The sequence below is a fragment of the Mauremys reevesii genome, linkage group 14 (genome assembly GCF_016161935.1).
Source record: "Mauremys reevesii isolate NIE-2019 linkage group 14, ASM1616193v1, whole genome shotgun sequence".
Classification (NCBI taxonomy): Eukaryota; Metazoa; Chordata; order Testudines; family Geoemydidae; genus Mauremys; species Mauremys reevesii.
This window is the reverse complement of record NC_052636.1, coordinates 38,001,132-38,017,485: the sequence shown is the minus strand read 5'-3', so window position 1 is coordinate 38,017,485 and position 16,354 is coordinate 38,001,132. Positions and strand designations below refer to the sequence as shown.

The 16,354-nt window shown below is 47.5% G+C and overlaps 1 pseudogene; it reads left to right on the top strand.

Moving 5' to 3' along the window:
• LOC120381942 overlaps positions 1–16,354 on the top strand; it is a 131,245-nt pseudogene that overhangs the window by 44,408 nt on the left and 70,483 nt on the right.

Below are 16,354 nucleotides of genomic sequence, written 5' to 3'. Positions count from 1 at the left end.
ATTTTCCACTTTCCTCTCTATTATTTGCAAAAAATAGAGCCAAAATCTCTCAGATTTCCCCCCTTTCTCTTTCAGTTCTACGTTATCAAATATCAATTAAAAATCGTTTCGTGTTTGGGGCTGTTCCCCATGTTTCTCAATCCCAGCAACTTCTCCTTTCTTGAAGGAAACCGGTTGCCCTGAATCATTCTCCATCCTGGAGGTTGCAGGGGGTTAAATTCCCCAGTGTTGATCTTTCCCCTCTCCTTTGAGAACCATTTCTTCCCCCCCCCCCTTTATCTCTGTTAAAATGTTTGCCAAAGAAAGAGACCAGCCACATCTTTAATACACATCAAAGGTCGAGGCCTCCCCCTGTTTGGGGATCAGTGGTTCCCAGCTGGTAACGGGAGAGTTGGCTGGACCCTTTTCTTTTCTCCAGCTGGCACGGGATGAGGAGGTCACTCTGAGTGCAGTGTGGGTCCAGAAGTATCCCAAACCCCATAGCAAATGGCCTCTGTGAGGGGTTGATTCCCACAGTGCTAAGATGCAGCCACCTCTGGGATGGATCCATGGTGGCCATTATTTGTTAGTAACAGGCATGAACATTTCTTACCTATTTTGTCCCTCCAGACCTTCCATACTCCAGTTCAAGAGACATCCCCCAGGGCTCCCTCTGCCTGTGGGACTGGCCAGCAGGGGGCGGTGGTCACTTTCTAGCCACTTCTCAGGCACTGTGAGGTAACAGTGTTGCACTGGGGGAAGGGGTGTCTGTGTGGGGAGATTTCAGCTGGAGCTGAAGGGGTGTTGTGGTAGTGGGAGTTGTTTAGGTGACTGGGCAGGTGGGACCCTTATCAAATTGGTGGGTTCTGGAGGTTTGGGGGGGTTGGTTCTGATGTGCCCAGCCCTGAGGCTTTGGGTCCTGGAGGTGGGTGTCGCTGTTGGCTGCAGAACAGTGGGGTTGGGCATCTCTTGAGGGTGGGGCAGGGGGTTAGAGGGAGCCTGGTGCTGTGCCAGGGGCTCTGTCTGGGCTTCCCCCGCAGACTCCTGGGATCGCTGCCGTGCCCAGGGGTGGGGGTGGGGGGGAACGGAGCTCTGGCACTAGCTCAGGGGATGCCAGGCAAGCAAAGTGAAGGCTCCCACTGAAAAGCATCAGGGCAGAGGAGGGGGTCCCAGACAAACGACATGGCAGATCCTGCTGGAAATCAGGGGGGTGACCTAGGCAGGCAGTGAGGGACTGAGTTCCTGGCGGGGTGTCCCTGGCTGCTGGGGGCACTTGGTGGGGGGAACCCTTTGGGATTCCCAACCTGACAGTCATGGTCTGATGGGGATTCCCTGGCTGGTGGGGCTTTGAGGGGTATCTGGGGTCCCTGGCCAGGGATTCTGGGAGCTGCGTCCCAGGTAATATCTGGTGGGACCCTGGCTAGGGGGTGTCTGTTGCCCCTGGCTGTGGGGTCTGGGCTCTGGGTACTGGGCAGTGTCTGGGGGCTACTACTAACCATGATCCTTCTCTCTGATCAACTTGTGTCAGAGTCCTGGCTCCAAGCACTGCTGGGCATTCCCCAGTCACATGCCCTGTCACTGTGATAACTTTCTATCCATTTATCAGTCACTGTTAGTGTGAAATCACAGATTTTGCTTTTCTCCTCTTTTGAAAACTGCAGGAACTTTCAGTTCCATTTGGAAAATTGTGCCCCCCAGTCCTTGTCCTAGATCTGGGGTATGAGGGAGGTAGGAAGGGGGTCAGCACTGCCACACGATGGTCTCTTCCACAGCATTCTGGACTCATTCTTTCTGAAATCTGGTTTCATTGAGACCAATGTTAATCCAGAGTCACTGTATGGAAGGACAAGGAGTGACTCCAGATGGACAGTGGGGCAAATGAGATCAGCAATTCTCCCTGTGAGGAGGGGCTCTCCTTAGCTGCTCTCCCCAGAGAGCTAAAGGAGGGAAGCTGCTCAAACGCTCTGTCCCTCTCTGCTCAGGATATTGGGGTTCAGCTTCCTGTGTCAGACGCTGCAGCCTCCATAGTGATCTGGGAGACCAGGCTTAGCAGCTGCTGCTCCCCCAGCGGGGTTCTGTGCTGGGAAGTGACCTGAATTAAAGCTGCTTCTCTGCCCGGCCCAGGGGATGACTTTCTCCAGCTGGTCCTAGCCCCCTAGGGCAGCCCTGGGCCCTGTTAATACTAAATTCTGAGCCAGAGTCTCCAGGTAACTGAAAGAAACGAAGGGAAAATGCTGGGGTCTGGCCTTAAAATGACTCTACACAAACAGACCCCCCCTCATTTCTCACCCAATTAACAATTGCAGGAGCAAATCCAGCCCTGGGGGAGCAAACTACCCAGGAATGGGACTTTCCTACCAGATGGGCAGGGAGAGGGGAAAAGGAGATAGAAGGAGAAAGAAAGACTGAAAGGGGCTGTGGGAGAGAAGAGTTTGGAGAGAGATTTCCAGATCTCTGATCTGCCCAGACAGATGTATTACTGCACCCTGGATAGAGTCACTTTCCTGTGGAAAAGATGAGAATCAGACAGAGGAAAATCCAGTTCCTGACTCCATATCCCTCCTGCTGGGGTGTGGCTGCCGTGCGGTCAGTGTCCGAGGGGATCCCCCACAGTGACTCCTTTGGTTCTGCTTTTTTCTAGCCTTGTGTTCAGAGACTTTGTTACGGGGTGAGGGGAGGGAGACGGGAGGTTAAAAATGTCACTGTGGGCTTAGCCTGGCAGGAGAGGCCAGGTCTACACTGTACAAAGAGATCAAGCCTTTCTCAGTATGGCAGACTCTAGGGTGTCTGTGTGCGGGGAAAAGGGCCTGAGGGAATCATGCTGTGAAATGAGTTAAAGCCTGTTCTGAAACCTTCACAACTGCCCTTCTCTCCCTGCCAGGCTGCGGAATAACGTCCATGTTTCGCTCCAGTTCATCCCGTCCTCTCGTTGGACAGGGGAGAGAAATGGCTGCAGAGGAGCCAGTTCAGGTAGGTATTATCAGGGGGTTGCTGGTGGGTTCCTCCATGGGGGGAGAGGGACAGCAAATACGTGGGAGATGGGAAGGTTTGCACAGGCTGGTATGGAGGTTGCAGTCTGGTTTGCAGGAAATGCACAGGGTGGAGAAAGGGAGGAGGACAGGGGTGTGCTAAACCTGCTGGGAGTTATTTAATATGTGGCCTAGATTCTAGGAACAGACCCAGGAGGTTCGGCAGTGGAAATGCTCTAGTTTGTGGAGCAGAAAATAATCCAGCTGCATGGGGCTGGGAAAACTGACCAGACTCATAGTGCTGGAGCCTGACCTGACTAACCAGCGGCTGCTGTGAGATATGAAGGGGGCACCCACCAGTGAGGCTTGGGGGAGATTCCCCTCCCTTCACATCCAGCTCTTCAGAATGGGGAGGGTGTTGGGCTTCCTACCAGGGAGCTGTCCCTGGACCCTGCTAGGGACTCCATCTCCTGAATCAGTCAGTGGCTAGTAGGGGGGTGATGGCTCTGCTGGGAGAGAGGAGGGGCTCTCGCTTCGTCCCCTCCCCCTGGTGTTTCCTGGATGCTCTGAGCAGGGTGGGGGTGGGACTCTGACTGCAATCCACCCAGAGTTTCTGTTTGGCTCCTGTCCCCCATGTATGGGGGGGCTGTGAGTGGGGCAGCAGGTACTGAGTGTTGGACTCTCGCTCTTTCAGGGGCCGGTGACCTTCGAGGAGGTGGCTGTGTATTTCACCAGGGGAGAGTGGGCTCTGCTGGACCCTGCTCAGAGAGCCCTCTACAGGGATGTCATGCAGCAGAACTATGAGAATGTGACCTCGCTGGGTAAGGGTTCCTGTCCCCTCTGTTCTTGGAAGGGGAAAAGGAGAGATGGTTCACGCCAGCCCCACAATGCCACCTCTACTCTGTCCTGTTTCAGCATCACCCCGATATGCCAGTGACACACACACACTGCCAGAGACCCTCCCCTGCTGCAGAACGCTTTGGGAACAGAGCACAGGAGCAGTATCACACAGTGTCAAATATCTCCTGTTTGCTCAAGTAAAACAGGGTTAGGAAGCTTCCTACCCCTGACCTCTCAAACCCTGAGCTTTCTCCACCCAGACCACAATAATGCTTGGGGTGTAACAAGCAGGCTGCTGGAGTCAGAGCTGCTGGTCCAGGGTCACTTATCACACAGACACTCCGTGTGTCCTTGAATGCTGGCTGGGGGTATCCAGAGAAGGAAGCTCAGTGGTGGATTTAGCGTGAGTGGGGCCCTGTGCTTAGCTTCATTTTAGGGGTCCCTCCTTGGGACATAGGCAAGAAAAAGAACATTCTCTCATTTCCCTCCCACCCCCATTTTTCATTCTTTTTTTCCTTCCTCCTCCTCCTATAAGTAATAGGAAGTAAATGAAAATAAAGTGAGGTACATTGATTGTTTTTGTCGTCTAACCGATTTTTCCACAGACCACTTGAAAATCGCTGAGTCTTGGTGCACCACTTAATGATCTTTCCATATATTGTTTGTGCCGTTAGCTAACTATTTTAAAGCGCTTTGGATAAGAGCCCTTTATTAAAAATTAAAAATGTTGGAGTGCAGGGTCTGGCCAGGAGTTAGGGTGTGGGAGGTGGCTGAGGGTTGGGACAGGGGATTGGGGTGTGGAGCACTTACCTGGAGCAGCTCCTGTTTCATGCAAGCAATGCAGGTGGGGATGTAGGGGGGCAGGAGTTAGGATGGGCAGAAGGCTGTGTGGGAGGTGCAGTAGTCAGGGCTGGGGTGTGTGATGGGCAGGGGTGGGGATAAGTGGTTATGGGTGGTTGCAGGAATCAGGAGGGCAGGGAACTGGGGTGTGTTTGAGAGGGGTGAAGGAGTAAGGGCTGGGGTGTGAGGGGTGCAGGAGTCAGGAGGGCAGGGTGTTCAGGGGCAGGAGTCAGGGCTGGGGTGCAGGGTCTGGGAGGGAGTTGGGGTGCAGGAGCAGCTGGAGATTGGGGTGCAGGGTCTGGCCAGGTTTTAGGATGCAGGAGGGGCTCAGGGTTGGAGCAGGAGGTTGGGGTGTGAAGTGCTTACCTGGGGCAGCTCCCATTTGGTGTGAGGGTGTAGGTGGCAATGTAGGGGGTGCAGGAGCTCCCATTTGGTGCTCAGGGTGCGGGTGAGGATGTGGGGGGGGGTGCAGGAGTCAGAGCATGGGGTGTGAGGGCTCGTTATGTGGGAGGGGATGCAGGAGTCAGGTCTGGGGGCTGGGAGGGTGGGCTGGGGTACTGGGGGTGCTCCCAGCCCCTACCCTGAGTGGCTCAAGCAGGGGCTGGGGGCAGGGGTATGTGATAGGGAGTGCTTTGTAAAGCAGGAGCAAGTGACCAGGAGCTTTTCAAACAGGGCTGGTAATGGGAGTTTCGTGAGGAGTTTGGAAGGGGAGTGGGAAGGGGGCGAGGTACTCTTGCCATTCTTTAAAACATTTAAGCTATAATACAAACTTCTTGGTTGAAACAAAACCCCTGTTGTTAACCTAGGTAGCTGTAAGAGAGAATGCAGGCAGAAGCCCAGCAGCAGTGTGGGGGCTATCCTGTTTGTTGCTCTCAATGTAGCATGTATGATTACCTGCCCTGTGGGTGGGTAGCTTACGTGTGCATTCGGTGCAAGGAGCTCCTGGCCCGCAGAGACCGCGTGAAGGCTTTGGAGGCCAGGGTGGTGGAACTGGAGACGCTAAGGGAGGCAGAGAAGTATGTTGATGAGGCTTTCCGGGACACTGTAGATTTCTCCCACCTCCGGTCAGACAGCCACTGCACTGTTGAAGAGGATGAAAGGCCCAGGGAAGGAGAGCTGTCAATGGGAGCAGAGGGAAACCTTCCCATAGTTGGGACCCTCCTTCCAGATGGTGTTGGGGTAACCTCTTGCACTGAGGTTACCTCTCCGGGGAGGGAAGCCCAGGCATTAAGAAAAGGCAGCTGTTAGTAATGGCAGATTTGATCATTAGAAACAATGATAGCTGGGTTTGTGATGACCGGGAGAACCGTATGGTGACTTGTCTGCCTGGTGCAAAGGTTGCTGATTTCTCGAGGCATCTAGATAGATTTATTTGTAGTGCTGGGGAGGACCTAGTGGTCATGGTACGTGTAGGCACCAATGACATAAGGAACGGTAGGTGAGACGTCCCGGAGGCCAAATTTAGTCTGCGAGGAAAGAGACTGAAATCGGGGACCTCTATGGTGGCATTCTCAGAAAAGCTTCCAGTTCCACGCACAGGGCCATGTAGGCAGGCAGAGCTTCAGAGTCTCAATGGGTGGATGAGATGATGGTGTAGAGAGGAGGCATTTAGATTGATTAGGAACTGGGGAAACTTTGGGGATGGGTGAGCCTATACAGGAAGGATGGGCTCCACCTAAACCAAAGTGGAAGCAGACTGCTGGCACTTAACATTAAAAAGGTTGCAGAGCAGTTTTTAAACTAAAATGGGGGGAAAGCCAGTGGCTGCAGAGCTGGTGGATCGGACAGAGTCTTGTCTTAGAGGAGAGACTAGTGATAGAGATTTTCTAGTTCTAGTCAGGAAGAGAGGCTGGAAGAGGATAAAGTAGGGGCCAGTTCATTCACACACACAAGAATCTGACACATCAGAAAAGGGCAGACAAATAAACAGTGACAAGTTTTTCAAGTGCTTGTACACAAATGCTAGAAGTCTAAATAATAAGATGGGTGAATTAGAGTGCCTCGTGTTAAAGGAGGATATTGACATAATAGGCATCACAGAAACCTTGTGGAGTGAGGACAATCAATGGGACACAGTCATTCCAGGGTACAAAATATATCGGAAGGACAGAGCAGGTCATAAGAACATAAGAACGTCCGTACCGGGTCAGACCAAAGGTCCATCTAGCCCAGTATCTCTCCACCGACAGTGGCCAATGCCAGGCGCCCCAGAGGGAGTGAACCTAACAGGCAATGATCAAGTGATCTCTCTCCTGCCATCCATCTCCATCCTCTGACAAACAGAGGCTAGGGACACCATTCTTTACCCATCCTGGCTAATAGCCATTTATGGACTTAGCCACCATGAATTTATCCAGTTCCCTTTTAAACATTGTTATTGTCCTAGCCTTCACACCCTCCTCAGGTAAGGAGTTCAACAAGTTGACTGTGCGCTGCGTGAAGAAGAACTTCCTTTTATTTGTTTTAAACCTGCTGCCTATTAATTTCATATGGTGACTCCTAGTTCTTGTATTATAGGAATAAGTAAATAACTTTTCCTTATCCACTTTCTCAACATCACTCATGATTTTATATACCTCTATCATATCCCCCCTTAGTCTCCTCTTTTCCAAGCTGAAGAGTCCTAGCCTCTTTAATCTTTCCTCATATGGGACCCTCTCCAAACCCCTAATCATTTTAGTTGCCCTTTTCTGAACCTTTTCTAGTGCTAGAATATCTTTTTTGAGGTGAGGAGACCACATCTGTACACAGTATTCGAGATGTGGGTGTACCATGGATTTAAATAAGGGCAATAATATATTCAGTCTTATTCTCTATCCCCTTTTTAATGATTCCTAACATCCTGTTTGGTTTTTTGACCGCCTCTGCACACTGCATGGACATCTTCAGAGAACTATCCATGATGACTCCAAGATCTTTAGCTACAACGAGTCAGGAAAAATTTGCCCCCATCATATTGTATGTATAGTTGGGGTTATTTTTTCCAATGTGCATTACTTTACATTTATCCACATTAAATTTCATTTGCCATTTTGTTGCCCAATCACTTAGTTTTGTGAGATCTTGTTGAAGTTCTTCACAATCTGCTTTGGTCTTAAGTATCTTGAGCAGTTGAGTATCATCTGCAAACTTTTTCACCCAACTGTTTACCCCTTTCTCCAGATCATTTATGAATAAATTGAATAGGATTGGTCCTAGGACTGACCCTTGGGGAACACCCCTCTCCATTCTGAGAATTTACCATTAATTCCTACCCTTTGTTCCCTGTCTTTTAACCAGTTCTCAATCCATGAAAGAACCTTCCCTTTTATCCCATGACAGCTTAATTTACGTAAGAGCCTTTGGTGAGGGACCTTGTGAAAGGCTTTCTGGAAATTTAATACACTATGTCCACTGGATCCCCCCATACTCAGGGGGTGGGGAGGGGAGTGGCACTGTATGTTAAAGAAAATGTAAACTCAAATGAAGTAAAAATCTTAAATGAAACCACATGTTCCATAGAATCTGTACGGATAGTAATTGCATGCTCTAATAAGAATATTAGAATTGGGATCTGTTATCGACCACCTGTCAAAGACAGTGATAGTGAGGATGAAATGCGAAGGGAGATTAGAGAGGCTATCAAAATAAAGAACTCCATAATAGTGGGAGATTTCAATTATCCCCCTATTGACTGGGTACATGTCACCTCAGGACAAAATGCAGACACAAAATTTCTGGATGCTTTAAATGACTGTTTCTTGGAGCAGCTGGTACAAGAACCTGCAATAGGAGAAGCAACTCTCGATTTAGTCCTGAGTGGAGCGCAGGATCTAGTCCAAGGGCTAACTATAACAGGACCACTTGGAAATAGTGACCATAATATAACAACATTTAACATTCCTGTGGTGGGAAGAACAGCTCAACACTGGCATTTAATTTCAGGAAGGGGAACTATGCAAAAATGAGGGGGTTAGTTAAACAGAAATTAAAAGGTACAGTGACTAGAGTGAAATCCCTTCACGCTGCATGGACACTTTTCAAAAACACAATATTAGAGACCCAACTTAAATGTGGGGGGAGGGATAGCTCAGTGGCTTGAGCATTGGCCTGCTAAACCCAGGGTTGTGAGTTTAATCCTTGAGGGGGCCGCTTAAGGATCTGGGGCAAAAATTGGTCCTGCTAGTGAAGGCAGGGAGCTGGACTCAATGACCTTTCAAGGTCCCTTACAGTTCTAGGAGATTGGTATATCTCCAGTTGTTGTTGTTGTTATTATTATTATTATATACCCCAAATTAAAAAACACAGCAAAAGAACTAAAAAAGAGTCACCGTGGCTTAACGACCATGTAAAAGAAGCAGTGAGAGATAAAAGGGCATCTTTTAAAAAGTGGAAGTCAAATCCTAGTGAGATACATAGAAAGGAGCGTAAACACTACCAAATTAAGTGTAAAAATGTAATAAGAAAAGCCACAGAGGAGTTTGAAGAAGGGGCTAGCCAAAAACTCAAAAGGTAATAACAAAAGCAGGAAGCCTGCTAAACAACCAGTGGGGCCACTGGAGGATTGAGATACAAAAGGAGCCCTTAAAGATGATAATGTCATTGCGGAGAAACTAAATGGATTCTTTGCTTCAGTCTTCATGGCTGAGGATGTTGGTGACATTCCCAAACCTTTTGTGGGTGACAAATCTGAGGAACTGCCACAGATTGAAGTGTCACTAGAGCAGGTTTTAGAACTACTTGATAAACTTTTAACTGTACCAAGTCACCGGGACCAGATGGTATTTACCAAGAGTTCTGAAGGAACTCAAATGTGAAATTGGGGAACTATTAGCTATGGTTTGTAACCTGTCTTTAAATCGGCTTCTGTACCCAATGACTGGAAGATTGCTAATGTAACGTCAATATTTAAAAAGGGCTCTAGAGGCGATCCTGGCAGTTGCATACTGGTAAGTCTAACATCTGTACCAGGCAAATTAGTTGAAACAATAGTAAAGGAATAAAATTGTCAGGCACATAGAAGAACAAAAATTGTTGCGCAAAAGTCAATATGGTTTCTGTAAAGGGAAATCATGTCTTACTAATCTATTAGAGTTCTTTAAGGTGTCAACAAACATATGGACAAGGGAGATCCAGTGGACTTAGTGTACTTAGATTTCCAGAAACCCTTTGACAAGGTCCCTCACCAAAGGCTCTTACATAAATTATGTTATCATGGGATAAGAGGGAAGATCTTTTCATGGATTGAGAACTGGTTAAAAGACAGGGAACAAAGGGTAGGAATAAATGGTAAATTTTCAGAATGGAGAGGAGTAACTAGTGGTGTTCCCCAAGGGTCAGTCCTAGGACCAATCCTATTCAACGTATTCATAAATGATCTGGAGAAAGGGGTAAACAGTGAGGTGGCAAAGTTTGCAGATGATACTTGTGACGATGTGATCGTGGTGGGACCCAACTGAGAGTGATGAATCGCTTAAAACAGGGCAGTTACAGCCCAAGGCTGGGATTTTTCCACCTCTAAGGCAAGGCAAACCAAACCAGCCAGCCAAAGAGGACTTTGGTTTCACCCCACTGGTTAACCACAAGTCACACAAGCAATTCCCTTAGACACTCCAGTCTCCCAGTATCACCACCAGTGCCACCCGTCCCGGGGAGGAATGGTTATGAAAACGAACACCCCAATAAAAGAAAAAGGTTCTCTCGATCCCAAAGAATCAAGCCCCAGACCAAGGTCAATATACATATCAGATCTTACCCACAAATCATGCTGTTGCCAATTCTTTAGAATCTAAAGGTTTATTCATAAAAGGAAAAAGATAGAGATGAGAGCTAGAATTGGTTAAATGGAATCAATTACATGCAGTAATGGCAAAGTTCTTAGTTCAGGCTTGTTGCAGTGATGGAGTAAACTGCAGGTTCAAATCAAGTCTCTGGAGTACATCCTCCTCTGGGATGGGTCAGTCAGTCCTTTGTTCAGAGCTTCAGTTTGTAGCAAAGTTCCTCCAGAGGTAAGAAGCAGGATTGAAAACAAGATGGAGATGAGGCATCAGCCTTTTATAGGCTTTTCCAGGTGTAAGAACACTTCTTTGTTCTTACTGTGGAAAATGACAGCAAAATGGAGTCTGGAGTCACATGGGCAAGTCCCTGCATACTTTGCTGAGTTACAAGGCATATCTGCCTTCTCTCAATGGGTCAGTTGAATAGCTGATGGTCCTTAATGGGCCATCAAGCATGCTAGGCAGAGCTAACACCAACTTCTCTGGGATGTCTCCCAGAAGCACAGCCTAAGTTGGAAATACAGACAGTACAGAGCCAATACTCATAACTTCAACTACAAAATGATACATACATATAGACCCCATAATTATAACCAGTAACCCATAACCTGGTCTTGGACACCTTATATGACCCCCTTCACATAAGATTTGGTGCCACTACAGGACCTTGGTTGCAACCATGTTCTATATGGTCCCAGATTATATCAATAACGTCAGAATACTAAACTGCTCAAGTTAAGACCAAAGCAAACTGTGAAGAACTTCAAAAAGATCTCACAAAACTAAGTGACTGGGCAACAAAATGGCAAATGTGTATAAATGTCAAGTAATGCAGATTGGAAAAAATAACCCCAACTATACATACAATATGATGGGGGCAAAATTAGGCTAATCAGGAAAAAGATCTTTTTGTCATTGTGGATAGTTCTCTGAAGACATCCAGCAGTGTGCAGCGGAAGTCAAAAAAGCAAACAGGATGTTAGGAATTATTTAAAAAGGGATAGACAGTAATACAGAGAATATCTTATTGCCCTTGTATAAATCAATGGAAATAACTAATTTAGACCCCATCATTTTATATGTATATTTGGGATTATGTTTGCCAATGGGCTGCAATATGTGTTATCCTGACATCGAGTACTGCTGAGATTCTGCATTCAATAATATCCCTGCCCTTCCTGTTCCCGTTCTCCACTGAGCCCCACGCTTATGTTTCCAGCTTCCCGAGGACTCTGTCTTTGTCTCTGGACCCATCTGTCAGCAAGAAGCAGTGCCAGGGAGACTTCGATTTCTGGGACGTGGATTTACTTTCTGTGTGTTTTAGGAGACTCTTTGAAATTGAGTGTCTGTGACATTAAGCACAGTACAATCTGGACTGTTAACAGCTGTGTCCCCTCAGTTCCCCAAGCTGAGGTGCCTTTTACGCTGCTCTACTGTGAGAGCAGCCACTCCTGGGCAGTTCACACGCAGTCTCCAGCATGTAACTCGCTCCCAGCTACACAGTATTGAGTGCTGCTAGTCAGTGACTCACAAATTACAGTGCCCCACAGGAGAACCCCAGAAAATTCTCTGCTCCCAGACTTCCCCCAGAAATGTGCATCTTGCACTATCCAGCACACTCCTGAACAATGGGAGCTCATATGAAATCTGTTGTTTCATCAGTGGAAAATGACATGCACCAGCTTTCCAAATGGAGTTTCCAACACACTTTAATCCAAACACACTGGTTTGATTAAAAAAAAAAATTATTAACTACTGAAAAAAAAGATTTGAAGTGACTACAAGTAATGAGGCATAAAAGTCAGAATTGTTTACAAAAGAAATTGAAGATAAACACAAACTAATGTTTAACCTAACAAGCTAAAAGGGATTTAAAACAAATGTTTCTCTCACCATCTGCTGAGACAGGCTGGTTTTCCTTTCAGCCAGGACTCCCCCTAACCTGCCCCTGCCGCCCACATTCAGTTCTTCAGGAGTTGTCATGAGCAGAGGGAAAGGGGGGAGAGAGAGAGAGAGTCTCATGCATCTTCCTCACCTCTTTTTATAATTCAGTCCTTTGTACTAGAAACCACTTCAGTTCTCAGCTGAGTCATGGTGACAGGCTGTCATAGATACGAGCTTCAAGTGTCCCTGTAATGGAATGTAAATGTCTTCTTCACACCTTCCCCCTGGTGGAGAATGTCTATTTGACCAGCTGTTTGTCTTGCTGTCTCTGAGGAACTTAAGGTTAGGGTTGCAGTTTTTTCAGTAATATCATACCGTAAAATCTCATCACTTTCCATACCATGTTGCTACACAGTTTAACAGGAGGATATTCAGTAGATTATGTCTTTTCAAATGGTACCTAACAAGCCATACAGTGATAAATGAAGGGGAGGGGAGGGATCTCCCTTTTATAAACACCCAGCCAGCCAGTGGGCTGTAAAATCCCTGTTGGTGCGAGTTCTCTGCTTGCTTTACCTCTAAAGGGTTAACAAGCCAACAGGGTTTAAAAAAAAAAAAAGTATTGGGCACCTGACCAAAAGAGCCAATGGAAAGGCTAGAACTTTTTAAAATAGGAAAGTAACTTTCCCTTTGTCTGTTGTTCTCCGGAGAAGGCGACACGGAGTAGCAATGCTGTGTATGGCTTGAAGCAGGTATGAAAATTCATCTTCCATACCTGGAAGAAATGATTTGGCCAGGGAATGTTTAGACAGACACAATCAGGTTTATTTTTTATTTTGGCTTTTGGATCTCCTCGATGCTGTCCCAGATGCTTTTGTTTGCTTGTAGGCTTTAGGCTGAACCCCCAAGAAAGCTATTTTGGGTGCTTACAAAAATTTTCTTTTAAGATCTAGCAAAAGCCTAAGTTCCAGATGTATTGTTTTACTTTTCAATTTTAATAAAATTTACCTCTTTTAAGAATAGGATTGGATTTTTGGTGTCCTAAGAAGTTTGTGTGTGTTGTTTGATTAGCTGGTAGCCACAGCTAATTTCCTTTGTTTACTTTCTCAGCTCTTTCCCGGAGGGGCGGTGAAAGGGCTTGAGGGTGACCCAGAGGGAAGAATTCTCAAGTGCTCCTTCCTGGGTCCAAGGGTTTGGGGGGTTTTTGCCTTTGGGTGGTGGCAGCATTTACCAAGCCAAGATCAGAGTAAAGCTGTAACTTTGGGGCTTTAATACAAGCCTAGAGTGGCACAAATTCATTTGTAGAATCCTGTCGGGCCCCCACTTTCTGCACTCGGAGTGACAGAGTGGGGATTCAGCCCTGACACATACTATGAACAAACTTGATCATAATTTTCTAGAAGAGTGAACATAGGGGAACAGACTAGCACAGTGTCTGTGTGTTCCCAACATATATGTGGGTATTATCGTCCCTCACAAGCAAGGTGTTAGGCATCTTCAAACACCTGAGGAACCGGTCCTGGGAATTGACTGGTTTATTAGGTGACACTGTATGGAATTGAGAGACACTTTATATTATTATTATTTTATTATAAATACTGTGGCAAATTGCCGGTACTGTTATGCTGGGTCTCGCGCTTTCTCTTATTTGGGGAAGGTTCAGGGCGCCACTGCTTGCCTCTGAATCGGTATTTTAATTACCCCATTAGTGTCCTTGAGGAGGGGAGTGGAGAGGGAGGGACCTGGGCCCGCCCTCTTCTCCAGGTCCCAACCCAGGGGCCCTGAGGTTAGTGGTGAACCACTTGAACTGGCGGTTCCTTCCCCTGGCCTACTTCCCTCTCCTGCCCTTCAGCTTGTGGAGGGGGTTCTTGCTCTCCTTCTGCACAAACTAGGTGCCCCTTACCTAGGGTTTTTGGATTTCTCAGCCCACCGCAGCACTCCTCCAAACTTTCCTTTTGTCTCTCTTCAAAACTCTTCTCTGCTCCAACCAAACCTTCCTGCTCCAACTCCCACACTGTCTGACTGAAGCAGGGTTTTTTATCACCTGACTGACTGCTGGGGCTCTAATTGGCTTCAGGTCCTCTAGTTCAGGGGTCCCCAACCTTTTCAGGACCAGGGACCGGTAGACCTCCTGCAGGCACGCGTGCGGGAGGTCCACTGGGTCGGTTCGCGGACCGGTTTGTAAGAGGCCGCGGACCGGTACCGGGCCGCGGACCGGGGGTTGGGGACCCCTGCTCTAGTTAATCTGTAGCAAACCTTCCTCCCCTTGCAGGGAATAAGGCTCCCTGCTAACACTCTCCTGCTGCCCTCTGGCCATGCTGTATCACAATACCAATATGATGAAATTGCAATGAATCGTGCTATATATGCCATATAAGGAGTCAGTGAAAATGTTATGAGTTTCCAAGTATGATAATCTTGTTTCTATCTTTGTATTGTGAGTTACAGATATGTAGGGTATATCTGTATTCCAGACTTGTGGAGTGTTTCTGAGTGACACCCCCAGACATATTGGCATCAGCGCTGCCCAGCCTGTTCGATGGCCCAGCCAGGGTCACCAGCCCTACAATGAACCCATGGAAAGGATTAAGGGGATACGCCTATTGAGTCAGCAAGACATGCAGGGTTATGCCTGTTGTGGCAAATTGCCAGAACTATTATGATGGGTCTCGTGCTTTCTCTTCTTTGGCGGGGGGGGGGGGGGGTCAGAGCACCATTTCTTGCCCCTGAATTGGAATATTAACTGCCCCACTAGTGTCCTAGAGGAGGGGAGTGGAGAGGGAGGGACCTGGGCCCGCCCTCTACTCCAGGTCCCAGCCCAGGGGCCCTGAGGATAGTGGTGAACCACTTGAACTGATGGTTCCTTCCCCTGGGCTACTTCCCGCTCCTGCCCTTCAGCTTGTGGGGGCTTCCTGCCCTCCCTCTGTACAAGCCAGGTGCCCCTTACCTAGGGTCTTGGACTTCTTAGCCTATTGCAGCACTTCTCCAAACTTTCCTCTGCTTCCCTTCAAACTGTTCTCTGCTCCAATACCAATCCCCTCTGCTCCAACTCCTTCCCTGTCTGATTGGAGCAAGGGTCTTTATCAGGTGACTGACTGCTGGGGCTCTAATTGGCTTCAGGTGCTCTAGTTCATCTATAGCAAACTTTCTTCCCTCTACAGGGAATAAGGCTCCCTTCTAACCCTCTCCTGCTGCCCTCTGGCCATGCTGTATTGCACTGTGTACTGAGAACTTCAAGGCTTTTCCATGCCATGTGCTGTGAAGCTTGTGTTTGGGACACAGGAATTAGAAGCCACTTGACAAAAGGAATATAAAGGGTAGCTGCATCATCTCCATTTTGTCTTCAATTCCTCTTCCTACCTCTGGAGCAACTTCTCTACAAACCGAAGGCTTGAACAAAGGACTGAATAATGTGGATGTGTACCAGAGAGCTTTTCAAGCCAGAAACTCACCAATACTGCTAAGAACCAGATGTATAGATTTCTGAATGTGTCTGACTGCTTTCCCATTTAACAACTCCCTTTTTCTTTTATAATAAACCTTTAGTTTAGATGCTTTCTTGCTTATAAACCTTTAATTTAGATGCCAATGATTGGCTGGCATCGTAGTATTTTGAGTAAGATCCAAACCTATACTGACCTGGTAATGTGGCTGACTCTGGGGTCAGAAGAACACTTTGTTTATGTGAGCAGAGTTTTTAAATAACCTCTCACTGTGCTGGACCTAGGTGCTGATTGGGAGTCAGAGAACTGGAATGCAATAAAAGGGGCCGTGTGATTTCTTTTTTCAGTTTCTCGATAACCAGTGTGGGGGATCAGATGTACAGTTGGTGACTGGTTGGTGAGTTTAACTTCCGTGTTAACCACCAGTTTGGGGAGCCTCTGCTCTCCCTTTTTCAGCCTGCCCTGGTCTTGTCATTTTCAGTGAGGACTAGCCCAGGGACACCGGGTCACACTAAGTATTAAAGTTAAATTAATGAATGTTTTTTTATGACAAAGTTTTATGAAATCAACGGAACTCCTTTGTTTTCTTTCACCTGAGCAGGGTTTCCATTTTCCAAACCTGATGTGATCTCCCAGCTGGAAC